Below are 24,588 nucleotides of genomic sequence, written 5' to 3'. Positions count from 1 at the left end.
AGTCTTGGACTGAGATCAGTCTGCTCTAGTCTTAGACTTAGATTGGTCAAATCTCGTCTTAGACTTGGATTGGTCCCATCCAGTCATAGACTTAGATTGGTCCCATCTAGTCTTAGACTTAGATTGGTCAGATCTATTCTTAGATTTAGATCGGTCAGATCCAGTCTTAGACTTCGATCAGTCAGCTCGAGTCTTAGACTTAGATTGGTCATATCTCGTCTTAGACATAGAATGGTCACATCCAGTCTTAGACTTAGATTGGTCAGATCCAGTCTTAGACTTAGATTGGTCAGATCTATTCTTAGATTTAGATGGGTCAGATTTAGTCTTGGACTTAGATCAGTCTGCTCTAGTCTTAGACTTAGATTGGTCAAATCTCGTCTTAGACTTAGATTGGTCCCATCCAGTCATAGACTTAGATTGGTCCCATCTAGTCTTAGACTTAGATTGGTCAGATCTATTCTTAGATTTAGATCGGTCAGATCCAGTCTTAGACTTTGATCAGTCAGCTCGAGTCTTAGACTTATATTGGTCATATCTCGTCTTAGACATAGAATGGTCAGATCCAGTCTTAGACTTAGATTGGTCAGATCCAGTCTTAGACTTAGATTGGTCAGATCTATTCTTAGATTTAGATGGGTCAGATTTAGTCTTGGACATAGATCAGTCTGCTCTAGTCATTGGCTTTGATTGGTCAAATCTCGTCTTAGACTTAGATTGGTCCCAACCAGTCTTAGACTTAGATTGGTCCCATCTAGTCGTAGACTTAAATTGGTCAGATCCAGTCTTGGACTGAGATTGGTCAGATCTAGTCTTACACTTAGATTGGTCAGATCTAGTCTTAGACTTAGATTGGTCAGATCTATTCTTAGATTTAGATCGGTCAGATCCAGTCTTAGACTTAGATCAGTCAGCTCGAGTCTTAGACTTAGATTGGTCATATCTCGTCTTAGACATAGAATGGTCAGATCCAGTCTTAGACTTAGATTGGTCAGATCAGATCTTGGTCAGATTAGTCAGGCTGGTGCCAAAACCGTAAATATTTATACTCCAATAACAGGAGGGTGTGCCTGGGCAAGGATGGTCTCGACCCTATTATAGTGAGAAAAACAACTGTTGAGATGCAAGTGTAGTTTCCCTACTTAGCATCGAGGTATCGGATCACTGTGGATCCACCACTAAAGCCCGGGACTTTTCCGTGACATAGGGCGCAACTTTCGGTCTTCAGGCCAGGGTCTCCTAAAAACTCCTTCTAAAACCCGGGGGAGACTTCGATTTTCCGAAAAGATTTCGGTTAATGGATATTGAATTTTCCTTACCCTTTTTATGATGTTACACTTCAATTGTTGTTTTGTTCCACCTACGTTTTGTACTTTTATTGAAAAAGTGCTTTTTCCATAGAACTTACCGACTTCTTTCCTCTTGTTTTGATCATTTTGAAAGCGCGACATTGCCTCTCGTAGGCGTTCAGTCGATGCAACACAACCTCAATCTTGTCTTCGACTTAGATCGCTCAGATCTAGTCTTAGACTTAGATTGGTCAGATCTAGTCTTAGACTTAAATTGGTCAGATCTCGTCTTAGACTTAGATTGGTCAGATATTGTCTCAGACTTAGATTGGTCAGATCTTGTCTTAGACTTAGATTGGTCAGATCTTGTCTTAAACTTAGATTGGTCAGATCTCATCTTAGATTGGTCAGATTTAGTCTTAGATTTAGAATGGTCAGATCCAGTCTCAGACTTAGATTGGTCAGATCACGTCTTAAACTTAGATTGGTCAGATGTAGTTTTAGACTTAAATTTGTCACATATAGTCTTAGACTTAGATTGATCAGATCCAGTCTTAGATTGGTCAGATCTAGTCTTAGATTTAGATTGGTAAGATTTGGTCTTAGACTCAGATTGATCAGATCTTGACTTCGACTTAGATATAGGTATTGTATTGTATTATCCAGATTGAGGTACTGTTTGGCAGAATAATCACTATGGATCGACGGTTAACCGCCCAAAGTTTAGAATTTTGCCCGGACTTTCCGTGCATTGCAAGGTAAGGCCCCTTAGTATATCGCTGATTTGTTGTGCACAGCCTTCGGTCTTCAGGCCAGGGTCTCCTAAAAACTTCTTCTAAAACCCGGGGAGACCTGGCGTTCCAGGCTGTAGCCGCCAGACTCTGGAATGACTTGCACCAGTCCCCTTTGAAGACTTAGATTTTCCGAAAAGATTTCGGTCAATGGATATTGAATTTTCCTTACCCTTTTTATGATGTTGCTCTTCAATTGTTGTTTTGATCCATCTAGATTTTGTACTTTTATTGAAAAACTGCTTTTTTCGATAGAACTTACCGACTTCCTTCCCTCTGGGAGCGTCAGCCTGTTCATTAAAAACTTGTCCTATTCATGAGATCATTTCGAAAGCGCGACATTGACTCTCGTACGCGTTCAGTCGATGCAACACGGCCTCAATCTTGTCTTAGACTTAGATTGGTCAGATCTCGTCTTAGACTTAGATTGGTCAGATCTAGTATTATACTTCGACTGGTCAGATCTAGTCTTAGAATTAGATTGGTTATATCTAATCTTAGACTGGTCAGATCTAGTCTTAGACTTAGATGGGTTATAACTAGTCTTATACTTAAAATGGTCAGATCCAGTCTTAGACTTAGATTGGTCAGATCCAGTCTTAGACTTAGATTGGTCAGATCTATTCTTAGATTTAGATCGGTCAGATCTAGTCTTAGACTAAGATCAGTCAGCTCTAGTCTTAGACTTATATTGGTCATATCTCGTCTTAGACTTAGATTGGTCAGATCCAGTCTCAGACTTAGATTGGTCAGATCCAGTCTTAGACTTAGATTGGTCAGATCTAGTCTTAGATTTAGATTGGTCAGATCCAGTCTTAGACTTAGATTGGTCAGATCTAGTCTTAGGCTTAGATTGGTCAGATTGGTCAAGCTGGTGCCAAAACCCCAAATATATATAATCCAATACCAGGAGGGTGTGCCTGGGCAAGGATGGTCTCGCCCTATTATAGTGAGGAAAACAACTGTTGAGATGCAAACGAGACAACCCTCGTGTCAATGCCAGCGACAATGGTGGAAGTGTAGTTTCCCTAGTTAGCATTGAGGCTAAACCGCCCAAAGTTGAAGATTTTAGCCCGGGATTTTCCGTGACACAGGGCGCAACTTTCGGTCTTCAGGCCAGGGTCTCCTAAAAACCCCTTCTAAAACCCGGGGGCGACCTGGCATTGACCAGTCCCTTTTGAAGACTTCGATTTTTCCGAAAATATTCCGCTTAATGGATATTGAATTTTCCTTACCCTCTTTATGATGTTGTACTTCAATTGTTGTTTTGTTCCACCTCTTATTGAAAAAGTGCTTTTTCCATAGAACTTACCGACTCCTTCCCTCTGGGAGCGTCAGCCTGTTCATTAAAAACTTGTCCTATTCATGAGATCATTTCGAAAGCGCGACATTGACTCTCGTACGCGTTCAGTCGATGCAACACGGCCTCAATCTTGTCTTAGACTTAGATTGGTCAGATCTCGTCTTAGACTTAGATTGGTCAGATCTAGTATTATACTTCGACTGGTCAGATCTAGTCTTAGAATTAGATTGGTTTTATCTAATCTTAGACTGGTCAGATCTAGTCTTAGACTTAGATGTGTTATATTTAGTCTTAGTCTTAAAATGGTCAGATCCAGTCTTGGACTTAGATTGGTCAGATCCAGTCTTAGACTTAGATTGGTCAGATCTATTCTTAGATTGAGATCGGTCAGATCAAGTCTTAGACTTAGATCAGTCAGCTCTAGTCTTAGACTTATATTGGTCATATCTCGTCTTAGACATAGAATGGTCAGATCTAGTCTTAGACTTAGATTGGTCAGAACCAGTTTTAGACTTAGATTGGTCAGATCCACTCTTAGACTTAGATTGGTCAGATCTAGTCTTAGGCTTAGATTGGTCAGATTGGTCAGGCTGGTGCCAAAACCCCAAATAGTTATAATCCAATACCAGGAGGGTGTGCCTGGGCAAGGATGGTCTCGCCCTATTATAGTGAGGAAAACAACTGTTGAGATGCAAACGAGACAACCCTCGTGTCAATGCCAGCGACAATGGTGGAAGTGTAGTTTCCCTAGTTAGCATTGAGGCTAAACCGCCCAAAGTTTAAGATTTTAGCCCGGGACTTTCCGTGACACAGGGCGCAACTTTCGGTCTTCAGGCCAGGGTCTCCTAAAAACTCCTTCTAAAACCCGGGGGAGACCTGGCATTGACCAGTCCCTTTTGAAGACTTCGATTTTTCCGAAAAGAATTCGGTTAATGGATATTGAATTTTCCTTACCCTCTTTATGATGTTGTACTTGAATTGTTGTTTTGTTCCACCTCTTATTGAAAAAGTGCTTTTTCCATAGAACTTACCGACTCCTTCCCTCTGGGAGCGTCAGCCTGTTCATTAAAAACTTGTCGTATTCATGAGATCATTTTGAAAGCGCGACATTGACTCTCGTACACGTTCAGTCGATGCAACACGGCCTCAATCTTGTCTTAGACTTAGATTGGTCAGATCTCGCCTTAGACTTAGATTGGTCAGATCTAGTATTATACTTTGACTGGTCAGATCTAGTCTTAGAATTAGATTGGTTATATCTAATCTTAGACTGGTCAGATCTAGTCTTAGACTTAGTCTTGGCTACCCCTGTGGTAAATTTTAAATGTGCTTTATAAATAAAGTTGATTTGATTTGATTTAGATGGGTTATATCTAGTCTTATACTTAAAATGGTCAGATCCAGTCTTGGACTTAGATTGATCAGATCCAGTCTTAGACTTAGATTGGTCAGATCTATTCTTAGATTTAGATCGGTCAGATCTAGTCTTTGACTTAGATCAGTCAGCTCTAGTCTTAGACTTATATTGGTCATATCTCGTCTTAGACTTAGATTGGTCAGATCCAGTCTTAGACTTAGATTGGTCAGATCCAGTCTTAGACTTAGATTGGTCAGATCTAGTCTTAGATTTAGATTGGTCAGATCCACTCTTAGACTTAGATTGGTCAGATCTAGTCATGGGCTTAGATTGGTCAGATTGGTCAGGCTGGTGCCAAAACCCCAAATATATATATAATCCAATACCAGGAGGGTGTGCCTGGGCAAGGATGGTCTGGCCCTATTATAGTGAGGAAAACAACTGTTGAGATGCAAACGAGACAACCCTCGTGTCAATGCCAGCGACAATGGTGGAAGTGTAGTTTCCCTAGTTAGCATTGAGGCTTAACCGCCCAAAGTTTAAGATTTTAGCCCGGGACTTTCCGTGACATAGGGCGCAACTTTCGGTCTTCAGACCAGGGTCTCCTAAAAACTCCTTCTAAAACCGGGGGAGACCTGGCATTGACCAGTCCCTTTTGAAGACTTCGGTTAATGGATATTGAATTTTCTTTACCCTCTTTATGATGTTGTACTTCAATTGTTGTTTTGTTCCACCTCTTATTGAAAAAGTGCTTTTTCCATAGAACTTACCGACTCCTTCCCTCTGGGAGCGTCAGCCTGTTCATTAAAAACTTGTCCTATTCATGAGATCATTTCGAAAGCGCGACATTGACTCTCGTACGCGTTCAGTCGATGCAACACGGCCTCAATCTTGTCTTAGACTTAGATTGGTCAGATCTCGTCTTAGACTTAGATCGGTCAGATCTAGTATTATACTTCGACTGGTCAGATCTAGTCTTAGAATTAGATTGGTTATATCTAATCTTAGACTGGTCAGATCTAGTCTTAGACTTAGATGGGTTATATCTAGTCTTACACTTAAAATGGTCAGATCCAGTCTTAGACTTAGATTGGTCAGATCCAGTCTTAGACTTAGACTGGTCCGATCTATTCTTAGATTTAGATCGGTCAGATCTAGTCTTAGACTTAGATCAGTCAGCTCTAGTCTTAGACTTATATTGGTCATATCTTGTCTTAGACATAGAATGGTCAGATCTAGTCTTAGACTTAGATTGGTCAGATCCAGTTTTAGACTTAGATTGGTCAGATCCAGTCTTAGACTTAGATTGGTCAGATCTAGTTTTAGGCTTAGATTGGTCAGATTGGTCAAGCTGGTGCCAAAACCCCAAATATGTATAATCCAATACCAGGAGGGTGTGCCTGGGCAAGGATGGCCTCGCCCTATTATAGTGAGGAAAACAACTGTTGAGATGCAAACGAGACAACCCTTGTGTCAATGCCAGCGACAATGGTGGAAGTGTAGTTTCCCTAGTTAGCATTGAGGCTAAACCGCCCAAAGTTTAAGATTTTAGCCCGGGACTTTCCGTGACATAGGGCGCAACTTTCGGTCTTCAGGCCAGGGTCTCCTAAAAACTCCTTCTAAAACCTGGGGGAGACCTGGCATTGACCAGTCCCTTTTGAAGACTTCGATTTTTCCGAAAAGATTTCGATTAATGGATATTGAATTTTCCTTACCCTCTTTATGATGTTGCACTTCAATTGTTGTTTTGTTCCACCTCTTATTGAAAAAGTGCTTTTTCCATAGAACTTACCGACTTCCTTCCCTCTGGGAGCGTCAGCCTGTTCATTAAAAACTTGTCCTATTCATGAGATCATTTCGAAAGCGCGACATTGACTCTCGTACGCGTTCAGTCGATGCAACACGGCCTCAATCTTGTCTTAGACTTAGATTGGTCAGATCTCGTCTTAGACTTAGATTGGTCGGATCTAGTATTATACTTCGACTGGTCAGATCTAGTCTTAGAATTAGATTGGTTATATCTAATCTTAGACTGGTCAGATCTAGTCTTAGACTTAGATGGGTTATATCTAGTCTTATACTTAAAATAGTCAGATCCAGTCTTGGACTTAGATTGGTCAGATCCAGTCTTAGACTTAGATTGGTCAGATCTATTCTTAGATTTAGATCGGTCAGATCTAGTCTTAGACTTAGATCAGTCAGCTCTAGTCTTAGACTTATATTGGTCATATCTCGTCTTAGACTTAGATTGGTCAGATCCAGTCTTAGACTTAGATTGGTCAGATCCAGTTTTAGACTTAGATTGGTCAGATCTAGTCTTAGGCTTAGATTGGTCAGATTGGTCAGGCTGGTGCCAAAACCCCAAATATTTATAATCCAATACCAGGAGGGTGTGCCTGGACAAGGATGGTCTCGACCCTATTATAGTGAGGAAAACAACTGTTGAGATGCAAACGAGACACCCCTCGTGTCAATGCCAGCGACAATGGTGGAAGTGTAGTTTCCCTAGTTAGCATTGAGGCTAAACCGCCCAAAGTTAAAGATTTTAGCCCGGGACTTTCCGTGACATAGGGCGCAACTTTTGGTCTTCAGGCCATGGTCTCCTAAAAACTCCTTCTAAAACCGGGGGCGACCTGGCATTGACCAGTCCCTTTTGAAGACTTCGATTTTTCCGAAAAGATTTCGGTTTATGGATATTGAATTTTCCTTACCCTCTTTATGATGTTGTACTTCAATTGTTGTTTTGTTCCACCTCTTATTGAAAAAGTGCTTTTTCCAAAGGAACTTACAGACTTCCTTCCCTCTGGGAGCGTCAAGCCTGTTCATTAAAAACTTGTCCTATTCATGAGATCATTTCGAAAGCGCGACATTGACTCTCGTACGCGTTCAGTCGATGCAACATGGCCTCAATCTTGTCTTAGACATAGATTGGTCAGATCTCGTCTTAGACTTAGATTGGTCACGTCTAGTCTTAGACTTAGACTGGTCAGATCTAGTCTTAGACTTAGACTGGTCGGATCTAGTCTTAGAAGTAGATTGGTTATATCTAGTCTTAGACTTAGACTGTTCAGATCTAGTCTTAGACTTAGATGGGTTGTATCTAGTCTTATACTTAAAATGGTCAGATCCAGTCTTAGACTTAGATTGGTCAGATGTATTCTTAGATTTAGATCGGTCAGATCTAGTCTTGGACTTAGATTAGTCAGCTCTAGTCTTACACTTATATTGGTCATATCTCGTCTTAGACATAGAATGGTCAGATCTAGTCTTAGACGTAGATTGGTCAGATCCAGTCTTAGACTTAGATTGGTCAGATCCAGTCTTAGACTTAGATTGGTCAGATCCAGTCTTAGACTTGGATTGGTCAGATCTAGTTTTAGGCTTAGATTGGTCAGATTGGTCAGGCTGGTGCCAAAACCCCAAATATTTATAATCCAATACCAGGAGGGTGTGCCTGGGCAAGGATGGTCTCTCCCTATTATAGTGAGGAAAACAACTGTTGAGATGCAAACGAGACAACCCTCGTGTCAATGCCAGCGACAATGGTAGAAGTGTAGTTTCCCTAGTTAGCATTGAGGCTAAACCGCCCAGAGTTTAAGATTTTTGCCCGGGACTTTCCGTGACACAGGGCGCAACTTTCGGTCTTCAGGCCAGGGTCTCCTAAAAACTCCTTCTAAAACCCGGGGGAGACCTGGCATTGACCAGTCCCTTTTGAAGACTTCGATTTTTCCGAAAAGATTTCGGTTAATTGATATTAAATTTTCCTTACCCTCTTCATGATGTTGTACTTCAATTGTTGTTTTGTTCCACCTCTTATTGAAAAAGTGCTTTTTTCCATAGAACTTACCGACTCCTTCCCTCTGGGAGCGTCAGCCTGTTCATTAAAATCTTGTCCTATTCATGAGATCATTTCGAAAGCGCGACATTGACTCTCGTACGCGTTCAGTCGATGCAACGCGGCCTCTGATTATTTCCTGCCAGATACAAAGTCTTGCAGCGACCCCGGCCCGGATAGAAGCGGCGTGCCTTTAAATAATTAGAGCACCCAGTTGCATATCTTGGCCATGCCGCAGTGTGCGGAATTTGCATGTGCGAGCTTCCACGTATTCTAACAACACCCGTAAACAAAGAAGACATATTCCAAGCCTATTTATAAATGTATGTATTCCATATTCGGTCTATAGGCGCCAGGAGATTAAACGTATCGATTCAGGCTCTTAAATCTGTCTGCCGAGGAGCATCTCTAAGGGTCGGAAGGATTTTTTTTTTGGTTAGGTCGTGACGTAATTCGCCATTATCCCAAGGGCAGGCGGTGTGACTTAGTTAAAGTGGGAACGATGAGGCGAGCGTGGGAGGCGCTCCGTGCACAAAAACTCGGGCGATCCGCGCGGGACGAGGGAAAGAGAAGGAAAAAAAAAAATAAAAAATCCATCAGTTGCAGCGAGAAAAGCGGAGACAAAGTCATAAAAGCGCCGGCTGTTGACAAAGCAAATGTCAGATGTGTTTAGCTCGTAGGCAACGTACTCGCCATGTCTCATGTCTGAGGGGGCGTTTAACAGCGCCTGCTTTTTATTTTTTATTTTTTTTTGGTCTTGGTATTCTTTCCCAAAGCAAAATGATGGTTTATTGTGCAGTTTTGACTTCTTTCTCATGTAAAAAAAAAATGTTTCCATTATTTTTCAAATGAATTCTTATATTGTGACTTTCATGTTGTAAAATCATTATTTTTTTGTTGTAAAATTCCGACTTTTTACCGATAAAATTGTAGGATGTCCTCAAAAAAGTTAGTTCTATTTTGTTATTCCTATAAATACAAAATAATATTGTATAAATGTAGACTATTTTTTTTTCTCGATATAAAAATGACAACTTTTTTTCCACATTATTTGACCAATGTACTCTTATAATATTTGGCTTGTAAAAGACTAAAATAAAAATGTGCTTTTTTTGTAAATTAAGATCATTTTTTTTGTTAATTTCTGACTTTTTTTTTGTTTTTTTTGGTTTTGGTATTCTTTCACAAAGAAAAATGATGGGTTATTGTGCAGTTTTGACTTTCTTTCTCATGTAAAAATAAAAAAAATGTCCCCATTATTTTTCAAATGAATTCTTATATTGTGACTTTCATGTAAAATTATTATCTTTTTGTTGTAAAATTCAGACTTTTTACCGATAAAATTGTAGGATGTCCTCAAAAAAGTTAGTTCTATTTTGTTATTCATATAATTACAAAATAATGTTGTAAAAACGTAGACTTTTTTTTACGATATAAAAATGACAACTTTTTTTCCACATTATTTGACCAATGTACTCTTATAATATTTGGCTTTTAAAAGACTAAAAAAAAAAAGTGCTTTTTTTGTAAATTAAGATCATTTTTTTGTTAATTTCTGACTTTTTTTTTCGTTTTTTTTTTTGGTTTTGGTATTCTTTCACAAAGCAAAATGATGGTTTATTGTGCAGTTTTGACTTCTTTCTCATGTAAAAATAAAAAATAAAATGTTCCCATTATTTTTCAAATTAATTCTTATATTGGGACTTTCATGTTGTAAAATTATTATTTTTTTGTTGTAAAATTCAGACTTTTTACCGATAAAATTGTAGGATGTCCTCAAAAAAGTTAGTTCTATTTTGTTATTCCTATAAATACAAAATAATATTGTAAAAATGTAGACTTTTTTTTACGATATAAAAATTGTTTTCCACATTATTTGACCAATTTACCCTTATAATATTTGGCTTGTAAAAGACTAAAATAAAAATGTGCTTTTTTGTAAATTAAGATCTTTTTTTTCTTAATTTCTGACTTTTTTTTTTTTTTCCACAGGGCCTGTTTTTTTTTTTTTTTTTTTTTTTTTTTTTGGTATTCTTTCACTAAGCAAAATGATGGTTTATTGTGCAGTTTTGACTTCTTTCTCATGTAAAAATTAAAACAAAAAAATGTTCCCATAATTTTATGAATTAATTCTTATATTGTGACTTTCATGTTGTAAAATTATTATTTTTTTGTTGTAAATTTCAGACTTTTTACCGATAAAATTGTAGGATGACCTCAAAAAAGTTACTTCTATTTTGTTATTCCTATAAAGACAAAATAATATTGTAAAAATGTAGACTTTTTTTACGATATAAAAATTGTTTTCCAGATTATTTGACCAATGTACTCTTATAATATTTGGCTTTTAAAATACTTAAATAAAAATGTGCTTTTTTGTAAATTAAAATCTTTTTTTTGTTAATTTCTGACTTTTTTTTTTTTTTCACAGGGCCTGTTTTTTTTTTGGTTCTGGTTTTGGTATTCTTTCACAAAGCAAAATGATGGTTTATTGTGCAGTTTTGACTTCTTTCTCATGTAAAAAAAAAAAAAAAAAAAAAAAAAAAAAATTCCATTATTTTTCAAATGAATTCTTATATTGTGACTTTCATGTTGTAAAATTATTATTTTTTTGTTGTAAAATTCAGACTTTTTACAGATAAAATTGTAGGATGTCCTTTAAAAAAGTTAGTTCTATTTTGTTATTCCTATAAATACAAAACAATATTGTAAAAATGTAGACTTCTTTTTACGATATAAAAATGACAACTTTTTTTCCACATTATTTGACCAAAGTATTCTTATAATATTTGGCTTTTAAAAGACTAAAATAAAAATGTGCTTTTTTTTTTAATTAAGATCTTTTTTTTGTTAATTTCTGACTTTTTTTTTTTTTTCACAGGGCCTGTTTTTTTTTGTTTTTTTTTGTTTTTGGTATTCTTTCACAAAGCAAAATGATGGTTTATTGTGCAGTTTTGACTTCTTTCTCATGTAAAAAAAAATTAAAAAAAATGTTCCCATTATTTTTCAAATGAATTCTTATATTGTGACTTTCATGTTGTAAAATTATTATTTTTTTGTTGTAAAATTCAGACTTTTTACCGATAAAATTGTAAGATGTCCTCAAAAAAGTTAGTTCTATTTTGTTATTTCTATAAATACAAAATAATATTGTAAAAATTTAGACTTTTTTTTACGATATAAAAATGACAACTTTTTTTCCACATTATTTGACCAATGTACTCTTATAATATTTGGCTTTTAAAAGACTTAAATAAAAATGTGCTTTTTTGTAAATTAAAATATTTTTTTTGTTAATTTCTGACTTTTTTCTTTTTTTTCACAGGGCCTGTTTTTTTTGGGGTTTTTTTTTTTTGGTATTCTTTCACAAAGCAAAATGATGGTTTATTGTGCAGTTTTGACTTATTTCTGATGTAAAAATTAAAAAAAAAAATGTTCCCATTATTTTTCAAATGAATTCTTATATTGTGACTTTCATGTTGTAAAATTATTATTTTTTTGTTGTAAAATTCAGACTTTTTACCGATAAAATTGTAGGATGTCCTCAAAAAAGTTAGTTCTATTTTGTTATTCCTATAAATACAAAATAATATTGTAAAAATGTTGACTTTTTTTTACGATATAAAAATTGTTTTCCACATTATTTGACCAATTTACTCTTATAATATTTGGCTTTTAAAAGACTAAAATAAAAATGTGCTTTTTTGCAAAATAAGATTTTTTTTTAATTAATTTCTGACTTTTTTTTTTTTTCACGGGGCCTGTTTTTTTTTTTTTTTTTGGTTTCGGTATTCTTTCACAAAGCAACATGATGGTTTATTGTGCAGTTTTGACTTCTTTCTCATGTAAAAATAAAAAAAATGTCCCCATTATTTTTCAAATGAATTCTTATATTGTGACTTTCATGTTGTAAAATTATTCTTTTTTTGTTGTAAAATTCCGACTTTTTACCGATAAAATTGTAGGATGTCCTCAAAAAAGTTAGTTCTATTTTGTTATTCCTATAAATACAAAATAATATTGTAAAAATGTAGACTTTTTTTTACGATATAAAAATTGTTTTCCACATTATTTGACCAATGTACTCTTATAATATTTGGCTTGTAAAAGACTTAAATGAAAATGTGATTTTTTGTGAATTAAGATCTTTTTTTTCTTAATTTCTGACTTTTTTTTTTTTTTTCACAGGGCCTGTTTTTTTTTTGTTTTGTTTTTGGTATTCTTTCACAAAGCAAAATGATGGTTTATTGTGCAGTTTTGACTTCTTTCTCAAGTAAAAATTAAAAGAAAAAAATGTTCCCATTATTTTTCAAATGAATTCTTATATTGGGACTTTCATGTTGTAAAATTATTATTTTTTTGTTGTAAAATTCAGACGTTTTACCGATAAAATTGTAGGATGTCCTCAAAAAAGTTAGTTCTATTTTGTTATTCCTATAAATACAAAATAATATTGTAAAAATGTAGACTTTTTTTTTACGATATAAAAATGACAACTTTTTTTCCACATTATTTGACCAATGTACTCTTATAATATTTGGCTTTTGAAAGACTAAAAAAAAAAAAGTGCTTTTTTTGTAAATTAAGATAATTTTTTTGTTAATTTCTGACTTTTTTTTTCGTTTTTTTTTTTGGTTTTGGTATTCTTTCACAAAGCAAAATGATGGTTTATTGTGCAGTTTTGACTTCTTTCTCATGTAAAAATTAAAAAAAAAATGTTCCCATTATTTTTCAAATTAATTCTTATATTGGGACTTTCATGTTGTAAAATTATTATTTTTTTGTTGTAAAATTCAGACTTTTTACCGATAAAATTGTAGGATGTCCTCAAAAAAGTTAGTTCTATTTTGTTATTCCTATAAATACAAAATAATATTGTAAAAATGTAGACTTTTTTTTACGATATAAAAATTGTTTTCCACATTATTTGACCAATTTACTCTTATAATATTTGGCTTTTAAAAGACTAAAATAAAAATGTGCTTTTTTGTAAAATAAGATATTTTTTTTATTAATTTCTGACTTTTTTGTTTTTTCACGGGGCCTGTTTTTTTTTTTTTTTGGTTTCGGTATTCTTTCACAAAGCAAAATGATGGTTTATTGTGCAGTTTTGACTTCTTTCTCATGTAAAAAAAAAAAAAAAAAATTCTCCCATTATTTTTCAAATTAATTCTTATATTGTGACTTTCATGTTGTAAAATTATTATTTTTTTGTTGTAAAATTCAGACTTTTTACCGATAAAATTGTAGGATGTCCTCAAAAAAGTTAGTTCTATTTTGTTATTCCTATAAATACAAAATAATATTGTAAAAATGTAGACTTTTTTTACGATATAAAAATTGTTTTCCACATTATTTGACCAATGTACTCTTAAAATATTTGGCTTTTAAAAGACTAAAATAAAAATGTGCTTTTTTGTAAATTAAAATCTTTTTTTTGTTAATTTCTGACTTTTTTTTTTTTTTTTCCACAGGGCCTGTTTGTTTTTGTTTTTTTGTTTTTGGTTTTCTTTCACAAAGCAAAATGATGGGTTATTGTGCAGTTTTGACTTTTTTCTCATGTAAAAATTAAAAAAAAAAATGTTCCCATTATTTTTCAAATGAATTCTTATATTTTAATATATTTTTTTGTAAATTAAGACTTTTTTTTTTGTTAATTTCTGACTTTTTTTTTTTTTTTTTTTTACAGCGCCTGTTTTTTATTTGGTTTTGGTATTCTTTCACAAAGCAAAATGATAGTTTATTGTGCAGTTTTAACTTCTTTCTCATGTAAAAAAAAAAAAAATGTCCCCATTATTTTTCAAATGAATTCTTATATTGTGACTTTCATGTTGTAAAATTATTATTTTTTTGTTGTAAAATTCCGACTTTTTACCGATAAAATTGTAGGATGTCCTCAACAAAGTTAGTTCTATTTTGTTATTCATATAATTACAAAATAGTATTGTAAAAATTTAGACTTTTTTTTACGATATAAAAAGGACAACTTTTTTTTCACATTATTTGACCAATGTATTCTTATAATATTTGGCTTTTAAAAGACTAAAATAAAAATGTGCTTTTTTGTAAATTAAGATCATTTTTTTGTTAATTTCTGACTTTTTTTTTGGTTTTGGTATACTTTCACAAAGCCAAATGATGGGTTATTGTGCAGATTTGACTTCTTTCTCATGTAAAAAAAAAAAAAAAATATGTCCCCATTATTTTTTCAAATGAATTGTTGTATTGTGACTTTCATGTTGTAAAATGATTTTTTTTTGTTTGGAATATTCAGACTTTTTAAAATGTATTTCCGATAACATTGTAGGATGTTAGTTCTGTTTTGTTTTTCCGATAAATACAAAATAACATTGTAAAAATGTTGACTTGTTTTACCAAATACAAATTACAACTTTTTTCCACATTATTTGACCAATGTACTCTTATAATATTTGGCTTTTCAAAGACTAAAATAAAAATATATTTTTTTGTAAATGAAGACTTTTTTTTTTGTTAATTTCTGACATTTTTTTTTTTTTTTTACAGCGCCTGTTTTTTATTTGGTTTTGGTATTCTTTCACAAAGCAAAATTATAGTTTATTGTGCAGTTTTGACTTCTTTCTCATGTAAAAAAAAAAAAAATGTCCCAATTTTTTTCTAATGAATTCTTATATTGTGACTTTCATATTGAAAATTTATTTTTTATGTAAAATTCAGACTTTTTAAAATTTATTTCTGAACTTTTTTCCGATAAAATTGTAGGACGTCCTCAAAAAAGTTAGTTCAGTTCTGTTATTCCTATAAATACAAAATAACATTGTAAAAATGTAGACTTTTTCTTACCAAAAAAAAAAGAAAACTTTTTTCCACATTATTTGACAAATGTACTCTTATAATATTTGGCTTTTCAAGACTAAAATTAAAATATTTTTTTTTGTAAATTAAGACATTTTTTTTGTTAATTTCTGACTTAAAAAAAAAATAGAATAAATGAATGAATTTGTTTCAAAAAAGGTATTATATTTTTTCCTAAAAATGTAAAGCGATGAGTTGGCGACTCGTCCAGGATGTACGCCGCCTTCCACCCGAATGCAGCTGAGATAGCAGTAGAAAATTGATGGATGGATGGATATTGTAAAATTATTTTAATTTTTTTTTGGTAAAATTCTGACTTTTTAAAATGTATTTCTGACTTGTTTCCGATAAAATTGTAGGATGTCCTCTAAAAAGTTAGTTCTATTTTGTTATTCCTATAAATACAAAATAACATTGTAAAAATGTAGACTTTTAACCAAATACAAATGAAAACTTTTTTCCACATTATTTGACCAATGTACTCTTATAATATTTGGCTTTTAAAAGACTAAAATAAAAATGTACTTTTTTGTAAATTAAGATTTTTTTTTTGTTAATTTCTGACTTTTTTTTTTTCTTTCACAGGCCTGTTTTTTTTTTTTTTTGGTTTTGGTATTCTTTCACAAAGCAAAATGATGGGTTATTGTGCATTTTGACTTCTTTCTCATTTAAGAAAATAAAAAAATATGTCCCCATTATTTTTAAAATTAATTCTTATTTTGTGACTTTCATGTTGTAAAGTGATTTTTTTGTGTGTGTAAAATTCAGACTTTTTACCGATAAAATTGTAGGATGTCCTCAAAAAAGTTAGTTCTATTTTGTTATTCCTATAAATACAAAATAACATTGTAAAAATGTTGACTTTTTTTACCAAATAAAAATGACAACTTTTTTCCACATTATTTGACAAATTTATTTTTATAATATTTGGCTTTTCAAAGACTAAAATATATATTTTTTTTGTTTGCAAATTAAGAATTTGTTTTTTGTTTATTTCTGACTTTTTTTTTTTCACAGCGCCTGTTTTTTGGGTTTGTTTTTTTTTGGTTTTGGTATTCTTTCACAAAGCAAAATGATGGGTTACAGTGCAGTTTTGACTTCTTTCTCATGTAAAAAAAATAAAATAAAAAATGTCCCCATTGTTTTTCAAATTAATTCTTATATTGTAAAATTATTTATTTTTTTGTAAAATTCAGACTTTTTAAAATGTATTTCTGACTTTTTTCCGATAAAATTGTCGGACATACTTCAAAAAGTTAGTTCTATTTTGTTATTCCTATAAATACAAAATAATATTGTAAAAATGTAGACTTTTTTTTACCAAATAAAAATGACAACTTTTGTCCACATTATTTGACAAATGTACTCTTATAATATTTGGCTTTTAAAAGACTAAAATAAAAATATATTTTTTTGTAAATTAAGACATTTTTTTTTTGTTATTTTCTGACTTAAAAAAAATAATTATGAATTTGTTTTAAAAAATGTATTTAATGTTTTCCTAAAAATGTAAAAAAAATATTGTGCAGTTTGACTTTTCTCATGTAAAAATTTAACTTTTGTCCTATTATTTGTCAAATGTATTATTATAATATTATTTTTAATTTAAAAAAAAAACAAATGTAATTTTTTTATTTTTTATTATTTACTCGGGACTTCTCACTGGCCGGATTTTGGACGCTGGCGGGCTGCGTCTGGCACGCGTGCCGTAGTTTGTGGACCACGGGTTTAGGCTGATAAAAAAAATCCTATCTGTGTCACTTGAGGGCAAAAAATCCGATTTGGTGTTATTTGATTAATTTGAAAAAAAAAAAAAAAAACATAATACAATTTAGATTTGTTTTAATGGATTAAGAAATGTTACAAATAGGAATCGTTACTATTCTGCAAATCGATACATATATCTGTTTTACATCCTACTCATCGGTATCAGCTGTGGCTGACTTGGTATCGTTAAGGACTCCAGTCCCTTACCACCCTCATAATTTGTTGAAGGTTATCTCCTGAACTTCTTGCTCCATTTTGCAGTTCAGATGTTCCAACTTTAACAAGATAAAAAACTGTTAGTTGACTTTTTGCGGCCGCCTTGTCGCTCCAGTCGTTAAAGAGGCAACACTTATTGATCAAACTTGTGGCGGGGAGAGGACGGCGAGCGGTGGAGGATATTTGTGTGCTTTTTAAGCTTTTTATCAGCCAGCCCTCAGGCCTGCGCAGGAATGTCAGTGCGGTACGCCACTTTCACCCCGCAGGCCTTAACTCAACTTTGAAGTCTCCTAAATGTCCGTCTGGATTTGATGCAGCCACTAGGGAGAGGATGGAGATGACATTTTGAAGGCTGCCAGGGTCCTGGACCACCAAACTTGCTCTTCCATTATGACCAAATATTTACTCAATAGCTCATTAACTAGCATACAGGTGTAAAAATAAGTGTACAATTAAGTAAAAACTTTTTTTTTTTTTAAAGACAAAGTAAAAACACTTAAGATTCTCAGTGAGTTGAAGTCTTGAGTTACTGAAACATTGTATGATGGTTTGAACTCCAAGTTTGTTTGTTTTTTTACAATGGAGAAATATATATATATATATATATATATATATATATATATATATATATATATATATATATATATATATATATATATATATATATATATATATATATATATACATATACATATACATATATATATATATACATATATACAAATAAAAAAGGGTCTGATTTTTTTTTACTTCAAAAAAATAAAATTAAATAAAATTAAAAAAATATATATAAATAAATCAATATATATATATATATATATATATATATATATATATATATATATACATATATATATATATATATATATATATATATATATATATATATATATTTAATTTAATGTTTTATTATTTATTTTTTTAATAATAATAATACAAAATATATATATATATTTTTTTGAGGTAAAGAAAATTAAATAATAAAGCATTTGATCCTTATTTCTATATATATATTTACAAATAAAAAAGGCTCAGAATTTTTAAATTTCTCTTTTTTACCTCAAAAAAAAAAGTTTAAAAAAAATTATTTATACATAAAATAAAATAAATATATATATATACATATATATATATATATATATATATATATATATATATATATATATATATATATATATATATATATATATATATATATATATATATATATCCATTCATCCATTCAATTTTCTACCGCTTGTCCCTTTTGGGGTCGCGGGGGGTGCTGGAGCCTATCTCAGCTGCATTCGGGCGGAAGGCGGGGTACACCCTGGACAAGTCGTCACCTCATCACAGGGTATATATATATATATATATATATATACATATATATATATATATATATATATATATATATATATATATATATATATATATATATATATATATATATATATATATATATATATATATATATATATATATAGAACAGAATAGAATAGAATAGAAAGTACTTTATTGATCCCTGGGGGAAATTCAGCACCACAGTTCGCTTACAATAGACAATAATAATAATAAATAATATAAATAATATAATATATATATAATATATTATATATATAATATATAATATATGAATAAAATAAATGTAGCTGAGATAGGCTCCAGCGCCCCCCGCGACCCTAAAGGGAATAAGCGGTAGAAAATCGATGGATGGATACTCTACATTTAAGTGCAGTCAAGAAGGAACATATGCATTATACAATATATGTATACATATATATATATATATATATATATATATATATATATATATATATATATATATATATATATATATATATATGTGTGTGTTTGTATGCATGTATATATGTATATATATATATATATATATATATATGTGTGTGTATAAATGTCTATATATGTATGTTTGTTTGTGTGAATCTATTTTTGTAAATTATGAATCCATTTAGAATCGGGATTAATAAGGATCGAGAATCGCGGGAAAAAATAAATAAAAAATAAAATAATATATATATATATATATATATATATATATATATATATATGTTTTTTTTAAACCTTTTACAGAACCTGTAACATATTTTATAAAAATGTCATTATTATAATGTTCAAACTAAATAATACAATGCAAGAGAACTGAAGGTTTTTTCACTAATCTGTACGTATCAAGATATATACCAATACCTCTCACGCCCCCCATAGAGTGAATGTTTATTCATCTGTATGTTCCTAGATATCCACTATTACCTCTCACGCCCCCCCTACACATATCACAGCACCCCTACCATTTAAGGAGCACCGTCTCAATCTCGACCGTTGCATCCTAGTCATGGCGTGGAAGTGACACCATCAGGTTGTTCTGCGAGGCGGTCACGAGCAGGGTCCTCGGAGACGGCGAGCGAGTACATCCGCCATCTGTAACGGAAAGGAAAATGGCAGTCACATGATGACAAGATGTTTGGACTTCCTTTTCGTCCACGGAGCGGCTGCTTCTATTGATTTTGTGTTGGCTGGTCCGGGCGACGCGACACAAGCGCTAATCATCTGCTGTCAGCGTGAATGAAAAGATCTGCAGAATAAATTGCTCAGGCCGGAAAAAGGTGATTCTGTTCCAAGTGAGACCGCGGGGCCTTGACTGATGCACAGGTGTCAAAGTCCAACTAGATACTCTTCACCGTTTGCTAGTTGGAAGATAACTATGACGGTGTTTGTCAGAGGAACGTGCTTTATCAGTATCATGCCGTAACAAGCTTTAGACCACGCTTATAAAAAGTTGTGCACTACAACTACTACTTGGGTCGAGTTTTTTCTTGCCCTGATGTGGGACGTTGTTGTGGCTTGTGCAGCCCTTTGAGACACTTGTGATTAAGGGCTATATAAATAAACTTTGATTGATTGATTGATTGATACAAAATGTGCTAATTGGAGCCGGACCTCCTCATTTTGATTAAAAAAACAGTAATCTGCATTATTTAGTGTATTTTCGTTTTGTAGGTTTAAATGTTTTCTATAGTGTGCTCTGAGGTCATGTTGCTGAAAATAATAATAATTAAAAAAAAAATTTTTTTTTAATTTTGTATTTTTTTTTTCCAGTATGAAACAGTTTGTAGTAGGTTAAATAAATATATTTTATTTTTTATTTAAGTAAAATGTATACATTTTTTATGTTACAGGTTAAAAAACAATGTTAAAAAAAGGTCATTATTTGTTGTAAGTTGACCTATAGTCTGTATTGTATTTATTTGATGTTAATAACAATGAGACAATGTTATGCAGAGGTGTACTTATAACAATTTTATAGACAAATCATACCATTTATAGTCTTGGCAGAGAATAAGGGGGGTGGGGGGGTGAAACTCTTTTTCCACTACTTTTGATATGGGATCTGAACCGAGGATGTTGTTGTGGCTTGTGCAGCCCTTTGAGACACTTGTGATTTAGGGCTATATAAATAAACATTGATTGATTGATTATTTTGGGTATGAACACTTTCCAGAGAGAGGTGAAAATAGGGCTTCGGAATTCTGGGGAATTCTGGGAATTTTGTTTAACTTGAGTTTGATTGTCCAAGGTGAAGTGAATTGTGAAGTGAATTATATTTATATAGCGCTTTTCTCTAGTGACTCAAAGCGCTTTAACATAGTGAAACCCAATATCTAAGTTACATTTAAACCAGTGTGGGTGGCACTGGGAGCAGGTGGATAAACGGCAGTGACTAGGATGGCGAAAGCGGGAATCGAACCTGGACTTCTCAAGTTGCTGGCACGGCCACTCTGCCAACCGAGCTATACGGCCCCAGTAGGGCGGTATAGCAATGTGAGACGAGTTTGTGGATGTTGGAACAGTTCGAATCGGTTGAGAAATGTGGGATCTGGAGAGGTTTGTAAATTGCCCATTCATTTTCAATGGAGGGAAAATTCCTGGTAATGCCATGTAATTGGGGAATTTTTGGAACTGGGAAATATGCTGAATGTCCAAAGCGAGCGGAGTGTGTGGATGTTGGAACGGTTCAAATCGGTTGAGAAATGTGGGCTATGCAGCAGATTGTATATTTCCTATTCATTGTCAATGGTGAGAAATTTACCAAAAATTCCGGGAAAATCTGGAATTTTGAGAAATGGACACAATATAGGTTGATGGTTGACAAGTCAAAATCGGGTAAGAAAAAAAGGTTCACAATTTTGAGAATTTTAGCCATTGTAGAACTATGAATACAGAATTTCCTAAAAACTTGCGAATTTCGGGGGAAAACTGGAATTTTTGGAAATATAAGTAATACAACAATTGCCCTAAATGATATGAATGGGTTGGTGTTGGAATTTTTCGAAACGGTTGAAGAATGTTGACGTAGTAACGGTTTGTATTTAAACAGGTATTTTGGAATTCCTGGAATTTCGGGAAAAACAGGAATTTGTACGAAAATAATAAGAAAAATGTCAAAAATGGTTGAAAATGTGGAGTGTGAAGACTTTCTAGGAAGAGGTGATCATAAGAATTTGGAAAACCGTGAATTCTGTTAATTCCTGGAATTTTTTTTAACTTGGTAGTTTGATTGTCCAAGGTGAGCGGAGTGTGTGGATGGTGGAACAATTTCAAATCGGTTGAGGAATGTGGGCTATGCAGCAGATTGTATATTTCCTATTCATTGTCAATGGAGAGAAAATTACCAAACATTCCAGGAAAATCTGGAATTTTGGGAAATGGACAAAATATGGGTTGATGGTTGAAAAGTCGAAGGTGCACAATTTTGAGAATTTTGACCATTGTAGAACTATGAATACGGAATTTCCTAAAAACTTGTGAATTTCGGGGGAAAACTGGAATTTTTGGAAATATAAATAATACAACAGTTGCCCTAAATGATATGAATGGGTTGGTGTTGGAATTTTTCGAAACGGTTGAAGAATGTTGACGTAGTAACGGTTTGTATTTAAACAGGTATTTTGGAATTCCTGGAATTTCGGGAAAAACAGGAATTTGTACGAAAATAATAAGTAAAATGTCAAAAATGGTTGAAAATGTGGAGTGTGAAGACTTTCTAGGAAGAGGTGATCATAAGAATTTGGAAAACCGTGAATTCTGGTAATTCCTGGAACTTTTTTTAACTTGGTAGTTTGATTGTCCAAGGTGAGCGGAGTGTGTGGATGGTGGAACAATTTCAAATCGGTTGAGGAATGTGGGCTATGCAGCAGATTGTATATTTCCTATTCATTGTCAACGGAGAGAAAATTACCAAACATTCCAGGAAAATCTGGAATTTTGGGAAATGGACAAAATATGGGTTGATGGTTTAAAAGTCGAAGGTGCACAATTTTGAGAATTTTGTAGAACTATGAATATGGAATTTCCTAAAATCTTGTGAATTTCGGGGGAAAACTGGAATTTTTGGAAATATAAGTAATACAACAATTGCCCTAAATGATATGAATGGGTTGGTGTTGGAATTTTTCGAAATGGTTGAAGAATGTTGACGTAGTAACGGTTTGTATTTAAACAGGTATTTTGGAATTCCTGGAATTTCGGGAAAAACAGGAATTTGTACAAAAATAATAAGAAAAATGTCAAAAATGGTTGAAAATGTGGAGTGTGAAGACTTTCTAGGAAGAGGTGAACATAAGGATTTGGAAAACCGTGAATTCCTGGAATTCCTGGAATTTTTTATTTTAATTGGTGGTTTGATTGTCCAAGGTGAGTGGAGTGTGTGGATGGTGGAACAATTTCAAATCGGTTGAGGAATGTGGGCTATGCAGCAGATTGTATATTTCCTATTCATTGTCAATGGAAAGAAAATTACCAAACATTCCAGGAAAAATCTGGAATTTTGGGAAATGGACAAAATAGTTGGTTGAAAAGTCGAAGGTGCACAATTTTGAGAATTTTGACCATTGTAGAACTATGAATACGGAATTTCCTAAAAACTTGTGAATTTCGGGGGAAAACTGGAATTTTTGGAAATATAAGTAATATAACAATTGCCTTAAATGATATGAATGGGTTGGTGTTGGAATTTTTCGAAACGGTTGAAGAATGTTGACGTAGTAACGGTTTGTATTTAAACAGGTATTTTGGAATTCCTGGAATTTCGGGAAAAACAGGAATTTGTACGAAAATAATAAGTAAAATGTCAAAAACGGTTGAAAATGTGGAGTGTGAAGACTTCCTAGGAAGAGGTGATCATAAGAATTTGGAAAACGGTGAATTCTGGTAATTCCTGGAATTTTTTTTTACTTGGTAGTTTAATTGTCCAAGGTGAGCGGAGTGTGTGGATGGTGGAACAATTTCAAATCGGTTGAGGAATGTGGGCTATGCAGCAGATTGTATATTTCCTATTCATTGTCAATGGAGAGAAAATTACCAAACATTCCAGGAAAATCTGGAATTTTGGGAAATGGACAAAATATGGGTTGATGGTTGAAAAGTCGAAGGTGCACAATTTTGAGAATTTTGACCATTGTAGAACTATGAATACGGAATTTCCTAAAAACTTGTGAATTTCGGGGGAAAACTGGAATTTTTGGAAATATAAGTAATACAACAATTGCCCTAAATGATATGAATGGGTTGGTGTTGGAATTTTTCGAAACGGTTGAAGAATGTTGACGTAGTAACGGTTTGTATTTAAACAGGTATTTTGGAATTCCTGGAATTTCGGGAAAAACAGGAATTTGTGCGAAAAAAATAAGTAAAATGTCAAAAATGGTTAAAATGTGGAGTGTGAAGACTTCCTAGGAAGAGGTGATTAAAAGAATTTGGAAAACCGTGAATTCTGGTAATTTCTGGAATTTGTTTTAACTTGGTAGTTTAATTGTCCAAGGTGAGCGGAGTGTGTGGATGGTGGAACAATTTCAAATCGGTTGAGGAATGTGGGCTATGCAGCAGATTGTATATTTCCTATTCATTGTCAATGGAGAGAAAATTACCAAACATTCCAGGAAAATCTGGAATTTCGGGAAATGGACAAAATATGGGTTGATGGTTGAAAAGTCGAAGGTGCACAATTTTGAGAGTTTTGACCATTGTAGAACTATGAATACGGAATTTCCTAAAAACTTGTGAATTTCGGGGGAAAACTGGAATTTTTGGAAATATAAGTAATACAACAGTTGCCCTAAATGATATGAAAGGGTTGGTGTTGGAATTTTTCGAAACGGTTGAAGAATGTTGACGTAGTAACGGGTTTGTATTTAAACAGA

General features: G+C 33.0%; 1 protein-coding gene across 3 annotated transcripts in view; it reads left to right on the top strand.

Moving 5' to 3' along the window:
* cdh8 (cadherin 8) overlaps positions 1-24,588 on the top strand; it is a 409,796-nt gene that overhangs the window by 314,148 nt on the left and 71,060 nt on the right. The window lies entirely within an intron of this gene.

The sequence above is a fragment of the Nerophis lumbriciformis genome, linkage group LG06, assembly GCF_033978685.3.
Source record: "Nerophis lumbriciformis linkage group LG06, RoL_Nlum_v2.1, whole genome shotgun sequence".
NCBI classification, from domain to species: Eukaryota; Metazoa; Chordata; class Actinopteri; order Syngnathiformes; family Syngnathidae; genus Nerophis; species Nerophis lumbriciformis.
The sequence above is the reverse complement of the archived record's forward strand: the minus strand, read 5'-3'. Positions and strand labels throughout refer to the sequence as shown.